Consider the following 15,037-nt stretch of genomic DNA (forward strand, 5'->3'; position numbering starts at 1 on the left):
TAGCATGGTATTTTAAGTTAAAGAAAAACATTTGCATTTTTTCAAAGTTTCAATCAAATGATCTTATTGTTAGAATGTTCACATTTGGGCATCTGTTTGGCATCATAATTAAAGCTCTCTCACCTTTTGTAAAATATCTTTTTTAGTCTTTTCCTTATAGTTTTCTATCAAAATCCCCATAACTGAAATAATAATTTCTTTTACTGTTGATCTATTGTATGTGTGTGTATGCACGTGCGTTTGAATGTGTTCAAGAGTCTAAGCAGTTTTACAACTGGCCAAAGGTAAAGCTCAGGTCCTCTTAAAAATCATTAAAAAAACTTTATCAGGCAACTTATTTCATCAAGCTGTTTGACTGTTAAGAGGAAACTTCTTATCAATTTCACTACAGTTTGCTAAAAATATCTCTGAATACTGTCCATTTTATAATCTTAAAAAGTAATTTTTTACACAAACAACAGCTTTTTCACTTTGCTTTGCCACAGGAAATAGCAAATGTCTTTCACGTGAAAATATGTAACATACCTTCTTCCAGTCGTTTTTTTTTTTCCTTCACTGTTGTAACTGCTCCTGCATCTCCACTCAGTTCCCCAGTACTATGCCTTAATTTTAAAGTTCGTCCACATTTATTAATTGTTGTTGTTCAGTTGCTCAGTCGCATCGAACTCTTTGCAACCCTGTGGACTGCAGCACGCCAGGTTTACCTGTCCTTCACCATCTCCCGGAGTTTGCTCAAACTCATGTCCATTGAGTCAGTGATCCTATCCAACCATCTCATCCTCAGTCGCCCCCTTCTCCTCCAGCCCTCTATATTTTCCAGCATCAGGGTCTTTTCCAGTCAGTCAGCTGTTCTCATCAGATGGCCAAAATATTGGAGCTTCAGCTTCAGCATCAGTCCTTCCAATGAATACTTGAGGTTGATTTTCTTTAGGATTGACTGGTTTTATCTTCTTGCAGTCCAAGGGACTCTCAAGAGTCTTCTCCAGCACCACAGTTCAAAAGCATCAATTCTTTGGCATTCAGCCTTCTTTATAGTCCAACTGTCACGTCCATGCATGACTACTGGAAAAACCATACCTTTGAGTAGATGGATCTTTGTCGGCAAAGTAATGTCTCTGCTTTTTAACATGCTGTCTAGGTTTATTATAGCTTTTCTTCCAAGGAGCAAACATCTTTTGATCCACAGTGACTTTGGAGCCCAGGAAAATAAAGTCTGTCACTGTTATCATTGTTTTCCCATCTGTTTGATCTATTTGCCATGAAGTGATGGAACCAGGTGCCATGATCTTCATTTTTTCAAGTTGACTTGTAAGCCAATTTTTTCACTCTCCTCTTTCACCTTCATCAAGAGGCTCTTTAATTCCTCTTCATTTTCTGCCATAAGTGTGGTGTCACCTGCATATCTGAAGTTGATATTTTCACCTAGAAAATTAATTTAGTTATATTACAATTAAAATAGTAAGCATTTCAGTTTGTATCCCTGTAATGTGCAATCTGAATACAATAATCAAAGAAATGTGTTGTTGTGTTACATTGATGCATAGAAAAAATAATTTTAATCAATCCTTTGACTATGCATTTATATATAACACTAGGAAGGACACATGTGCTCAACACATCCACTATAACACAGTGTAATACATGATACAAGAAAGTAGAATATAGTCCTACCAAAGCAAAAAGTATCTTACACTGCTTCATTTTTAAAATTAAAGCTTGTTAAAACTAAACAATCACTTAAACATTCACTTCCTAAGTCATCCTAGCCACATGTGACTGCTGCTGCTGCTGCTAAGTCGCTTCAGTCGTGTCTGACTCTGTGCGACTCCATAGATGGCAGCCCACCAGGCTCCCCTGTCCCTGGGATTCTCCAGGCAAGAACACTGGAGTGGGTTGCCATTTCCTTCTCCAATGCATGAAAGTGAAAAGTGAAAGTGAAGTCACTCATTCGTGTCTGACTCTTCGCGACCCGATGAACTGCAGCCCACCAGGCTCCTCCGTCCATGGGATTTTCCAGGCAAGAGTACTGGAGAGGGGTGCCATTTCCTTCTCCGAGCCACATGTGACTAGTGGTTACCATAATGGACAGCATAATTGTGGAACTTTGTGGACTGTATCCAGTTTGTGAATTTACCTATGTTTGTTGTTTTTGTTTGTCAAATTTGTTATTTCAAATTTCAGGTTACATTTTAAAGGTCCTAAACTCTTTCCTGGGACTTCCCTGGTGGCTCAAAGGTTAAAGCGTCTGCCTGGAATGCGGGAGACCGGGGTTCGATCCCTGGGTCGGGAAGATCCCCTGGAGAAGGAAATGGCAACCCACTCCAGTACTCTTGCCTGGAGAATCCCATGGAAGGAGGAGCCTGGTAGGCTACAGTCCATGGGGTCACAAAGAGTTGGACAAGACTGAGCGACTTCACTTACTTAACTCTTTCCTACTGACCTTGCTCGCTTCTCTAGAAACCGTTGCTTGTTGAGGATTAGGAGTAATGAGACAATAGACATGGCATTCAGGCTTTCACAGCAGAAATGGAAAGGAGTGAGAAAACATTTACATTCTCACCTGTACTTTCAATTTCTAAGAACATTCAGGATTCATTATATTTTCTTTAAAACCTGTGGGGATAAAAATCGAAAAACATTTTTTTAATGTAAAGACACTTTTTTTGTGAAATTAGTAAAAACCTTTTTATTTTTCTATAATTTCCATTCCTACCTATTTCTAATTCATTCATAGTCCTTCCTTGCAAGTAAATAATTTAACCATTTTTATACCTAGGTCCCTTTAAGGAGTCAAGCCTTCACCATTTCTGGCATTTTGAAATCATCAGAACAGACACAGGTCAAAAAATATTTAGGTGGATTTTTCCATAGTACCTTAACATCTCTGTTCCGTGTACATAATGAAATATTGAGAATTACAAGTATAATATGTCATTTCCCAATACTTGATGCTTCTTATGAGCCTAGACTGGACAGTCAAAGCAAAGAAGAATCTTTTAAAATGACCAAGTCCCCAGAGTTCCATGTGGGTTCCTAATCTCCCAGAAGCCCAATGTGATATCCACATTGAAGAAAATCCTCTCTGCTGTGGATCAACTCTTGTCGAGGACAGTTCTTGGCCTCTGTGGTCTGCCTCCTTCTCTCTATTCCAGGAGAGGTTCTCTACTTTTCTCTCAGGTCTCTCCATACAGAATAGACTGGTATCTTCTTCTCCTCTATGAGATTCATCTCATGACTGAAAGAAGTTTCTCAGCCAAAGGACCCTGCTATACCACTTTAATCAAGGCCTCAGAAATTAGTTAATGAGGACATGAGTAGATAATAAAGGACAATAAAGATATTACGTCATTTGACAACAGGATGCCAGCCCTCAAGGAGATCACAGACCAATTAAGAAAGACAAAGGACACACTTGTGACCTGTCTTAAGAAAACTTATCAACAAGCACAAAGTAGGGTGTAGAATGGACTAAATTTTCAAAACGCCGAGGGAGACAAGATAAAGGTGATAAAGGCTCAATACCAAAAACCTTTAATTGGGGACATTGAAGCTGGCCTTATGCACAGATGTTTTTTCCATAGAACAGTTTCAGGAAAACACATGTTTACTCCATGTCCCTCTCCTCTGGATACTTTTTTTTTTTAAATACAATTTTTAAAGATTATGCTCCATTTATAGTTATTACAAAATATTGGCAATATTTCCTATGTTGTACAATCCATCCTTGTATCCTGTCTTACACCTAATAGCTTATACCCTTACTTCCCCACTCCTCTTTCCCCACTCCTCTACTGCCATTCCCCTGCACTAGTAACCACTACTTTGCTCTCTGTTTCTGTGAGTCTGCTTCCTTGTTTGTTCTATTCACTAGTTTGTTGTATTTTTAGCTTTATTTTTAAATATGTATTTATTTATTTACTGCACTGAGTCTTAGCTGCAGTACATAGGATCTTTGATCTTCATTGGTGCATGCAGATCCTTTTTTTTTTTGCAGCGTGTGGAATCTTTTAGTTGGGGCATTTGAACTCTTTAGTTGCTGCATGCTAAGTTTTAGTTACTGCATATAGGATCTAGTTACCTGCACAATGATCAAACCCAGGCTACCTGCCTTGGGAGCACAGTCTTAGCCACTGGACCACCAGGAAGTCCTTGCTGTATTTTTTAGATTCTACATATAGAATACAGTATTTGTCTATTTCTGACTTATTTCACTTAGTGAGCATACTGCCTGCCCAACTTTCCCAGGTAAATAATTCCTCTGAGTTGAAGTGCTGAAGGGTGCTATTTAATTAGAAATGTTAATAGACAAGGTTAACGTGTTAAGTTGTTTTGTTACAGCCAATGATATAATTGGATTATTAGATTAGTTGACCAGTCAGCTGGTTCTGAGGGAATGGGACCCAAAGGGAAGCATTTTGACAGGAGAGTGAGGTGAGACAATGGAACACTGGTCTGCACGGTGCTCAGGATGGAAAGACAGCTCAGGACTCAGAGCTGACGGAGAAGCCAAAAGACCTACAGTGCTACAAGGCAAGGCCATCAACTGGTGGGCAAGGAAGGGAAGAACGGAAAAGCATGTCCCAGCTTGCTAGAGGCCTTTGGAGTTCACAGGGCCACTCATTCGCCACCCCAATTAAAGATGCTCTGCTCCCTGCCTGGCCTTGCTGTGGTTTTCCCAAACAAAAGCGGCGTTGTTGTTGGGTGAGCACCGGGGCCTGGAAGCAGCTGTGAGTGTGAGGACTTCCTGGCTGCAGCCTTTCTCCTCTGAATGCCTAGCTGGGACCTCTTGGTCCCAAGCCTTTTATCTCCCGTGTTTCATCTGATTCTCATTGGGTATATTCTGTAATTTGCTTTGTCAACTGCCTCTCCCAAGGAATTATTCCCTCTTGATCTTTCACTCTACAATTCCTTTTTTTGTTTGGTTCAAAATGTAGTTTTTAATTAATCTTTTAGCTTAAACACTTATCAAAAGTCAAAGACTATAAAATGTTATGTCACTAGAAAGAGCAGTTCCTTGCCTTTCCCACTTCACCCACATGCAATTATATCTTTTAGTGATTTTTTCCCCTCTGATTGACCCCCAAATTGTTACATAACATAAATATACTGTTACTTAATTCTTCAATTATGGACATTGTCTGTTGGCTTCTTGTTATAGTACAGGAAGGCTTAGCTCTCTTTCATATCCTTCTCCTCCCTCATCCTCTCCATTAGTTACATGATAATGTTTGGGTATTAATGCATTTTGAGTATTCTAGCTGTTATGATTAAGCAAATACTGCTTACTGATAAGCCACACAGTATATACTATGATTATGTTCCTGATGTAATTTTTTTCTCTCTCCTGGAGTTAATAATTACTTCATTTTTTAAATTTGCTTAGGTTAAAAATATGACCTGTTTCGTGAATTTGCACGTCCCTTTGGGCAAGGACCACGTTGAGCTGCTTCTTGTCTTTTCAGTTGGGATACACATGCTTCCAAAGTAAATGCTTTCATGCTGCTTTGAGTCTTGGTGGCTGTTTCTCTTTTGTTCAAAACCCCATAAAACCTTGTCCTTCTCGATGACAAAAGTCACCCCAGATCACAGGACCAAAACCAAGCTGTACACACAACTGATGCTACATAAATACATAAATATCCCCATTTCGTTTGTTGTCCGTGATTTTGTCTATATCCAGCTCCCGCCAACACCTTTGCATGTTGCAGCAAACCAAGTTTTACTTATCAGTGTTGCACACAATGAGGCAAAAAGTCACACACATCCTGTGAAGCGAGACCAGCCCTTTACACTGACTCTCATAGTCCTCAAGATGCAGTATAACTCTAGCAACTGGACATAAGGCTTGTGGAAACCTCATCCTTCTGGAAGATAATCTTAAATTTAGGAACAAACAGGTAGCGTCTTAGAACCTGCAGAGGAAAACAGCTTGTCCCAAAGTGTGGGCCCTCACTCTGAGCTTACTGGATCTCCTTTGGCACACAGTTATAGGAGACGTGATTATTTCACAGTCTTAAGTAAGTTAAAAGTAGTGACAAACTAAAAAGAGGTGTTAATAGAGGTAGACACAAGAGCAGCAGGAGAAAGAAAGTTGCTTGACCTTAAAGAATAACAAAGAAAACAAAACAAACAAAAACCAAAATGTGAAAATCAGAATTGTGTTTAGTTAGTATCAAAGCAGATGTTTGTAATTATGACTTCTGTATCATTCAAAAGGCATTCTAAACATATTTCTCAAATGTGAAGTCCTGGTACTTGCTAGAGTGCACATGGATTATCTAGAAATACATGTAATATTTCACCCTTTGTGATGTCAGATAAACAGGTAGGTTAAGTTCCATTTGACCTTAATTCAGTGGCAATGCCAATGGCAAACTTCTATGGCCTGGAAAAGACCTTCTTTCTTTTTTTTTTTAATATAAATTTATTAATTTTAATTGGAGGCTAATGTGAGAGTTGGATTGTGAAGAAAGCTGAGCACCGAAGAATTGATGCTTTTGAACTGTGGTGTTGGAGAAGACTCTTGACAGTCCCTTGGACTGCAAGGAGATCCAACCAGTCCATTCTGAAGGAGATCAGCCCTGGGATTTCTTTGGAAGGAATGATGCTAAAGCTGAAACTCCAGTACTTTGGCCACCTCATGCGAAGAGTTGACTCATTAGAGAAGACTCTGATGCTGGGAGGGATTGGGGGCAGGAGGAAAAGGGGACGACAGAGGATGAGATGGCTGGATGGCATCACCGACTTGATTGATGTGAGTTTGAGTGAACTCCCGGAGATGGTGATGGACAGGGAGGCCTGGCGTGCTGTGATTCATGGGGTCACAAAGAGTCAGACATGACTGAGCGACTGAACTGAACTGAATTACTTTACAATATTGTATTGGTTTTGGCATACATCGACATGAATCTGCCACGGGTGTACACGTGTTACCCATCCTGAACCCCCCTCCCACCTCCCTCCCCATACCATCCCTCTGGGTTATCCCAGTGCATCAGCCCCAAGCATCCAGTCCAGGTTTGATGAACCTGGACTGGCGATTCATTTCACATATGATAATATACATGTTTCAATGCCATTGTCCCAAATCATCCCACCCTCGCCCTCTCCCACAGAGTCCAAAAGACTGTTCTATACATCTGTGTCTCTCTTGCTGTCTCGCATACAGGGTTATCATTACCATCTTTCTAAATTCCATATTATATGCATTAGTATACTGTATTGGTGTTTTTCTTTCTGGCTTACTTCACTCTGTATAATATGTTCCAGTTTCATCCACCTCATTAGAACTGATCCAAATGTATTCTTTTTAATGGCTGAGTATAGTTCTCAGAAACTTTACCTACAGGGTTATAAGAAATAAATTTGAGTAAAACCAAAGGGATTTGTTTTACTCTTTGTCAACAGAACCTGCAATAAAAATTTTGTTTGATAGTGGCATCCTTTCCTGAGCTTTCATATAATGAATAAAAATGTCTAATATCTTAGCAGTTTGTGAATTAATCAGAACAGACCTTCAGTTACAGAAAGCTGATGGCTATATATTATATCCCTCTTTCCAACCAAAAAGTCAGAACCTGTCAGTAGAGGAGGAAGTGGCTACACTGGAACCAGGTTAGAAATGGAGAGTCACAGTCTCATGGTCACACTTGGCCACCAAAACTGGGTTGGAAATACTTCACATTAAAAAATCTATCTGGAGTGAAGTTCAGGAAAAAACTTTGCTTTCCCTAAGGAGTATACATTTTCTTGTCCAAACTGAAAAACACATGTGTGATTGTTTATGTTTTTCCTCCCTCTTGACTATCAGTTTCATGGTGTAGAGAATATCTGCTCATTATATCCTTAGAACTTAGTACAGTGCTTAATACCTAATAGATACTTAATAAGCTGCTACTGAATTAATGCTATGAATCATATTTCTTTTTCATGTCGTCACCAGGAAACTCTGGGCTAAACGTATAACTTACCACTACTATGTTACTAGGTTGAATGGTGCTCAGTTCTCTATTTTTCTCATTGTCCTTACTTCCTATTTTAATATTAATTCCCTCTGACATATGTTTTTATCTTTGATTATTTTATTTCATGTTTTTCAGCTACAGGCCACCTTAAATCAAGTGTTGAACAGAGCATAAAATAATTTTGTTATTAAAAATGAGTTATTTGCTACTACCAACAGAAACATTCTATTAAGTCTGATAAGAATTGCCTAATTCTAAAAAGACTAATTATAGTTACTGTCACCTAATTTTTCCTAGAATAAAATACTGAGAAGGACTTGAGATTTTCCTTGGAACTTATACCCACTTACTCTAATGGTAGCCAACAATTACTAAATACTAGTCTCTATGCCAGACATCTCACTTGTACTAACTCATTTAATCTTCACAACTCCTCTCAGGCACTAAGAATGTGTCTCAAAGAAGGAAAGACAGTGTTACTAAAATTGGATGATTATCTGATTTATCAATAAGGAATTTATCAGTCCATAACACAGTATAACAAAAGTCCATTACAATAGCAGATTGGATAAGTAAAGGCTTATTTTTCTTTGGCCAAAAAAAAAAAAAAATACAACTGGAAGGTATTTCAAAGTTGGCAAAGAAGATCTACAGTGCTATCAGACTCTTATCTTTCCATTAAGCATCTTTTGTACATCATCGTGCCCTTTGCTTCATGGTCCAAGATGGCAGCACTATCTCTGTTCTTCCATCTGCAGTCTGGTAGGAAGAAAGGAAAAGGCAAGAAGCAAAAAAATGTTTGCTAGCTGAGCCTGTTTCCTTAAACACAAGAACAATAGCTTTTCCTAGATGCCTCACCAGATGACTTTCACTTATCTCATTGGCCAGAATGAGGTCACATCACTATTTCTTTTGCTTATAAGAGAAGTTGGAAATGTGGTTTGACACAGAGGTAAAGAATTCGCTGCCAGTGTTGGAGACATGGGTTTGATCCCTGGGTTGGGAAGATCACCTGGAATAGGAAATGGCAACCCACTCAGTATTCTTGCCTTGAGAATCCTCTGGCCAGAGGAGCCTGGTGGACAAGACTGAGTGACTGAGCACGGACGGGAAATGTGTTTCTAGGCAAGGCATATTGCTACCCCAAGTAGAATCAAAGTCCTAAGTGTCTCCCCTCTCCCTTTCCCCTCTATCTCTCCTCTCCCCCCTCCTCTCTCCCTCCCCTTCCCTTTCCTCCCCATTTTCAACCTCCTAACATGAATCTCCGGAGAAGGCAATGGCACCCCATTCCAGTACTCTTGCCTGGAGAATCCCATGGATGGAGGAGCCTGGTAGGCTGCAGTCCATGGGGTCACAAAGAGTCAGACACGACTGAGTGACTTCACTTTCACTTTTCACTTTCATGCATTGGAGAAGGAAATGGCAACCCACTCCAGTGTTCTTGCCTGGAGAATACCAGGGACAGGGGAGCCTGGTGGGCTGCCATCTCTGGGGTCGCACAGAGTCAGACATGACTGAAGCAACTTAGCAGCAGCAGCAGCAACATGAATCTCTGGAGAACTCCTCTCTCCCCTCTCCCCTCTCCCCCTCTATCAACGGTATCTCTAATGTTCTCAAATATGAGTAAGCAATAGTAATATATCATGGAAATTAAAAGAAGGTCAGACTGTATAGAAATAATAGAGTTGAGTCTATTTTTATTCTAGTGTTACTTAAGCATAAGAAAAAATTTTGGTTTTCACTGTGCTAAAGGTGTATAACCAATGTCTTACATATGATCATATATGTTATAATGTCTCTGTGCATTGAGATATCACCAGATATTCTGTACTAAGAGAATTTCTCATGTGCCTTGCAGATATCCTTGTCCAAAAAGGCTTAAAATTCATCAACGTATTTAAATCTTCACACACACACAAAGACAAAAAAAAAAAGTAGTGTTAAGCAGTCAGGACTCAAGTAAGTGAAGAACATTTAGTGATAATCAGGATTAATTTTGAGGAAGATGATACTGTTGGGGTTTTAGAAAGAATAAACAACAGACATAATGAAATATCTGCAGCATTTTTTTTCCATCTATGTGGAGGGAGTTGTTTTCCCAACAAGGTGTGATATCTTGTTATATAAATATTAAATATAATTCTTATAATGACAATAGGGAAGAAAACTTCAAACACTCTATGGTTTAAATTAAGTTTATCTCCTTCATCCAAATCCCTCTTTAGCTAGATAAGAGAACTATAATTCCTACAAATTCTAAAAGACTGGAATCTAAGAATGGGTTGAAGAAGTTTTTTTGAATGACATCGTGATGCAATGTAAGTGCTCAGTAGTATTCTCTACAGAAAAAAAAACAATAAAAATATACAAATATTAACAAATAGCTTTCAAATGGTCAGAACTAGATAGCTGAAATGAAGGCATTGGGTCTCTTGCTGCTGCTGCTGCTGCTGCTGCTGCTAAGTCTCTTCAGTCGTGTCCAACTCTGTGCGACCCCACAGACGGCAGCCCACCAGGCTCCCCAGTCCCTGGGATTCTCCAGGCAAGAACATTGGAGTGGGTTGCCATTTCCTTCTCCAATGCATGAAAGTGAAAAGGGAAAGTGAAGTCGCTGAGTCATGTCCAACTCTTAGCGACCCCATGGACTGCGGCCCACCAGGCTCCTCTGCCCATGGGATTCTCCAGGCAAGAGTACTGGAGTGGGGTGCCATTGCCATCTCTGATTGGGTCTCTTAGAAGATGTTAATTGCATTCTGCTTTTCATTTTATCTTCTTTGGGTTTGATTGGTTTTTACAGGAGCATGGTTTGAGGGAGAATTCAAGGTATTTGGTTTCTGTGAGGCCAGCAGTTCTGTGCTTTTATCGTGTCCCAATCAGGATGCCTTCTCCCCACTGTTGAAAACCTGTCTTCTTCAAGCCTGCACCTTCAGAATCTTCCCTGATACCCTCTGTCTACCCTTCTTCCCTTCCCTATATCTAGTTGAGTTCATCATGGTGTTGTCTGTATCATGACCTTTAAATTTATCGTACAAACTAGGACTATTAAATGTTATGCTAGCTCAACAGAAGTCAATCAGGAGTAACCCAGACAACCCAGGTGTGTGGTCACCCTACTTATTTGGTCCAGAAACCTCTGACATCCATAAGGGAAATATTCCCATAACTGTCAAGAGGTCAAAATCATGAAAGTGGGTTCAGATTTCTTCTGGAAAGTTCCTTCCCAGTCATGTCTGACTCTTTGTGACCCATGGACTGTAGCCTATCAGGCCCCTCTATCCATGGGATTTCCCAGGCAAGAATACTGGAATGGATTACCATTTCCTTCTCCAGGGGATCTTCACAATCCGGAGACCGAACCCAAGTGTCCTGCATTGTAGGTGGGTTCTTTACCCACTGAGCCACAAGAGTTGTCTCCTAAATCCTATTTGCATTTAAACACATACCTGTCTGGACATCACCTGTACACTAAGAAAACTTCCTTTTTGAGTTTTGTCTCTCATTTGATGGCCATATCTTCACCAAAAAAACAAAACAAAACACCTTTAAAGACTTCATGTGACAGGGGGTGGGAGAGGATTCTGGTCTGTCTGCTGGGTTCACAAACCAGCTAAGAGATGAACCCCCTCTTAGCAGCACCAGGCACACAGTTAAAATTCCTACCTCAGCAAAGTGCTGAATTGATGTCATGATCCTCCTTGTCATTTCTCACAAGGTAAATCATGAATGTGAATGTATAGTAATTATATAGTGCCTGGATTCTTTGAGATTCAAAGTGTCATGGTTTCAGTGAAGTCCTTGTTCAAGCATTTGAGCTGCTGTCCTGCTAGTTCTTAGAGAAAAGCTGTAGACTAGTCTGCAGGAATCCCAGGGACCCATTTCCTCAAAGAGATAGAGTGGCTTTTTTCTATCTATGTGTTAATAGTTAAGACTATTTATGCCCAGAACTCCAACTTTCTCCTCACCACCAAATTTCTGGGAGACTTGTCTACACTCTTGCTGTACATTTCTCACTCCACAACCTTCTGGCTCCCTCACCCTCTGTACCATGAAAACTGTTCTGACAAGGGCCAGCAGTGCTTGGGAAAGTCACTGGAAACTTTTTCAGGTTTTATTGTATATGAACTCTTCCCACTGAGAAATTCTTCTCTGATGTTTTCTTCCTTTGGCTTCTGGCATGTCCCTCTCTTCTGGTTTTTGGTCTTATCTACTGACCTTCTACCTTCAGTCACCTCTTGAGTATCAGTGTTCTCCAGGTTCTGTTTTGGGATATCTTTTCTCCCCACCCTCACATTCTTCCTTGGCAAACAGTGATTCCTTCAGCTTCAACCACTACTAAAAAACCAGTGATCATGAGTTGTAGATTTTGTAAACAGCACAAAATTAATCCACTTTACTTCTATTGTAAAAATTGCTCTCATTATACAGTTAAATGGGATTTGATTTTTAGAATTTCATGGAATTTCTCCCATAAATATTCAGATCCCCCTGTCTGCGTAACCTGTCACATTATCCTTTGTGTATGAATATTTTGTTAGGTAATTTATCTGAGTTCAAATCTCAACTCTACCACTTACTAGTATGAACTTGGACAATGAATTATGTAACCTGTCTGTGCCTGTCTGGCTTCCTTTTCCTGTAAAATGGGGTTAATAATAGGAAATCCTACCTCGTGTAGTTATAGGGAAGATTACAGGAGCTAAACTATAATCAAAGTATTTGGAACATGCCTAGCACTTGAAGTCCTGTTAGCTGTTGTTATTTTAAATTGTGGTCACCTTACCTATATAGTGAAGACTCCTATGATTTTCTGTGAGATCTATCATCTTTCATGAGCATTAAATGACCTGTTCACATGGAGATCCCATAGATAGCTCAAGTGCAACATGTCCAACACTGAATTTGTCCCTTTTTCCCAGTTGGTCCCCTCTTCTTTTCCTTGATTGCGTGAATGGTATCAGTTATCACTCTCCACCCAGTCATGAAATATCAGTTTTACTCTCAACTACTCGCTTTCATCCATCTGATTGGTCATGTCGCTTCTGCCTTCCAAATGCCATAGATTGGACCCATTTCTCCATGCCACTCATCATCTCCCTTCCTTTTCTAACTCAGTCTACTTCAGGTCAGTAGTCTGGTCACATTGCTGTTGTTGTTTTTCAGTCGCTAAGTCATGTCTAACTCTTTGCAACTCCATAAACTGCAGCACTCCGGGCTTCCCTATCCTTCACTATCTCCTGAAGCTTGCTCAAACTCCTGTCCATTGAATTGGTGATGCCATCCAACCATCTCATTCTCTGTCACCCCCTTTTCCTCCTGCCTTCAATCTTCCTCAGTATCAGGGTCTTTTCCAGTAAGTCAGGTATTTATATCAGGTGGCCAAAGTATTGGAGCATCAGCTTTAGCATCAATCCCTCCAATGAATATTCAGAGTTGATTTCCTTTAAGATTGACTGGTTTGATCTCCTTGCAGTCCAAGGTCACATTACTCCACTGTTAACGGTCTTTCGAGGCACTCCACTGTCTGTAACAGGGCTATGTAATGCAATTTTCTGCAGTGATGTTAATCTGTGCTCTCCAGTACCGTTGCCACTAGATGCATGTGGCTACTGAGTACTTGAAATGTGGCTACTGAGTACTTGAAATGTGGCTCACAGAACGGAGGAAGTGAATTTTTAATTATGTTTAATTTTGATTAGTTTAAACATAAGTAACCTCCAAAACTTGTGGCTACCAAATTGGACAGCAGAGCTCTGGAGGACAGAGTTGGCCCAACCTGGCTTGGAAAACCTATATTCCCCATCCCCCATCCCCTACCCCAACAGTCTGCTTATTTTGTACTTTTATACACCTGTGTTTTTGTGTATGTTGTGCCCTTTGCCTACCAGGTCTTTCTTACCTTCTCAATCTGATGAACTTTTTTTTTTTTTTTTTTGGACAAACCTGATGTTAATTTGCTAATGATTTTTACCAAACCTTTAAGTTTTAGTTTATGAAACGGGGTCATAAGTACTTTCCTCCATTACTAATACCCTGATTATTTCAAATTCCAAAAATGGAAGTCCAAAACATCATGCTGTAGAGTTTCTTAGGAGTTAGCTTCTATAGTGTTTTTCTGCAAAGGAGCCAGGATAATCCCCAAATGCCTCTCTTCATTCACAGAGCCATACAAATTATATATTTCACTATATTCTTGGACAAGATCTGGTACCAAGTAGTGAATGCTCTGACCCCTTCTGAGGGCTTGCTGGGTCTCTGTGGTTGAGATGTCACTGGTGATCCGCTCATTCAGCAGCTGAACCTTCTTCCAGTGTTTCCACAGCACATCAGGTTCATAGTTGAATTTCTAGCATTATTTCTAGCCCTAGTAATACATAGGAGCTCATAGTTTCCCACAATTTGGGTGAAATCCTCGTTCTTCCACAGATTGAGAACACCAAAGGACTCTGATATATCTGCCCCACACAGCAACATTACCTTTGGAACACCTTTTGTTTTTGGCTCCAAGGATTTCTTTTCACTAAAATCTTGACTTTGTTAAGCTCACTTCCTCTTCCATCCAGGTCTTTCTAGCATAGATGAACTTTACTGGTGATCATAGCTACTAGCCTCCAGTTCTTCTTGATGGGGTCTGAGCACCTTAGCAGTCTCTAGTCACTCCTTCTGAAGACTTTTCTGTGTATGCACTTCCGCTCACTTTAAATTCTTAGTAGCAAGTCATCTGATGAACTCTTATTCAGCTTTGCAGCCTAGGTAAAATGTCACTTTCTCTCAGAAGCCTTTTCTGACATCAAATCCAGAGGCACACAGATTTACTCTTTCTTCTGTGCTCCCTTGCACTTTGCATTTATCACTGTTGTAATAGTTTTACCACATTATGTTTTAGCTATTTCTCTTCTCCTGAAAAAATTGTTGATCCTTGTAAAACAGTCCCTAACTCAGTATCTTAGACTTATTAAACATGCAAATGTGCTGCTGTTTAATCACTAAGTTGTGTCTGATTCTTTGTCACTGCATGGACTGCAGCCTGCCAGGCTCCTCTATCCATGGGATTTCCCGGGCAAGAATACTGGAAT

At 40.0% G+C, this 15,037-nt stretch overlaps 1 pseudogene; it reads right to left on the reverse strand.

Moving 5' to 3' along the window:
* Window positions 1-14,049: 14,049 nt before the first annotated feature.
* On the reverse strand, window positions 14,050-14,678 carry LOC113885223 (annotated as a pseudogene).
* Between the last annotated feature and the right edge of the window lie 359 nt (window positions 14,679-15,037).

Source organism: Bos indicus x Bos taurus, chromosome 28, assembly GCF_003369695.1.
Source record: "Bos indicus x Bos taurus breed Angus x Brahman F1 hybrid chromosome 28, Bos_hybrid_MaternalHap_v2.0, whole genome shotgun sequence".
Taxonomy (NCBI): domain Eukaryota; kingdom Metazoa; phylum Chordata; class Mammalia; order Artiodactyla; family Bovidae; genus Bos; species Bos indicus x Bos taurus.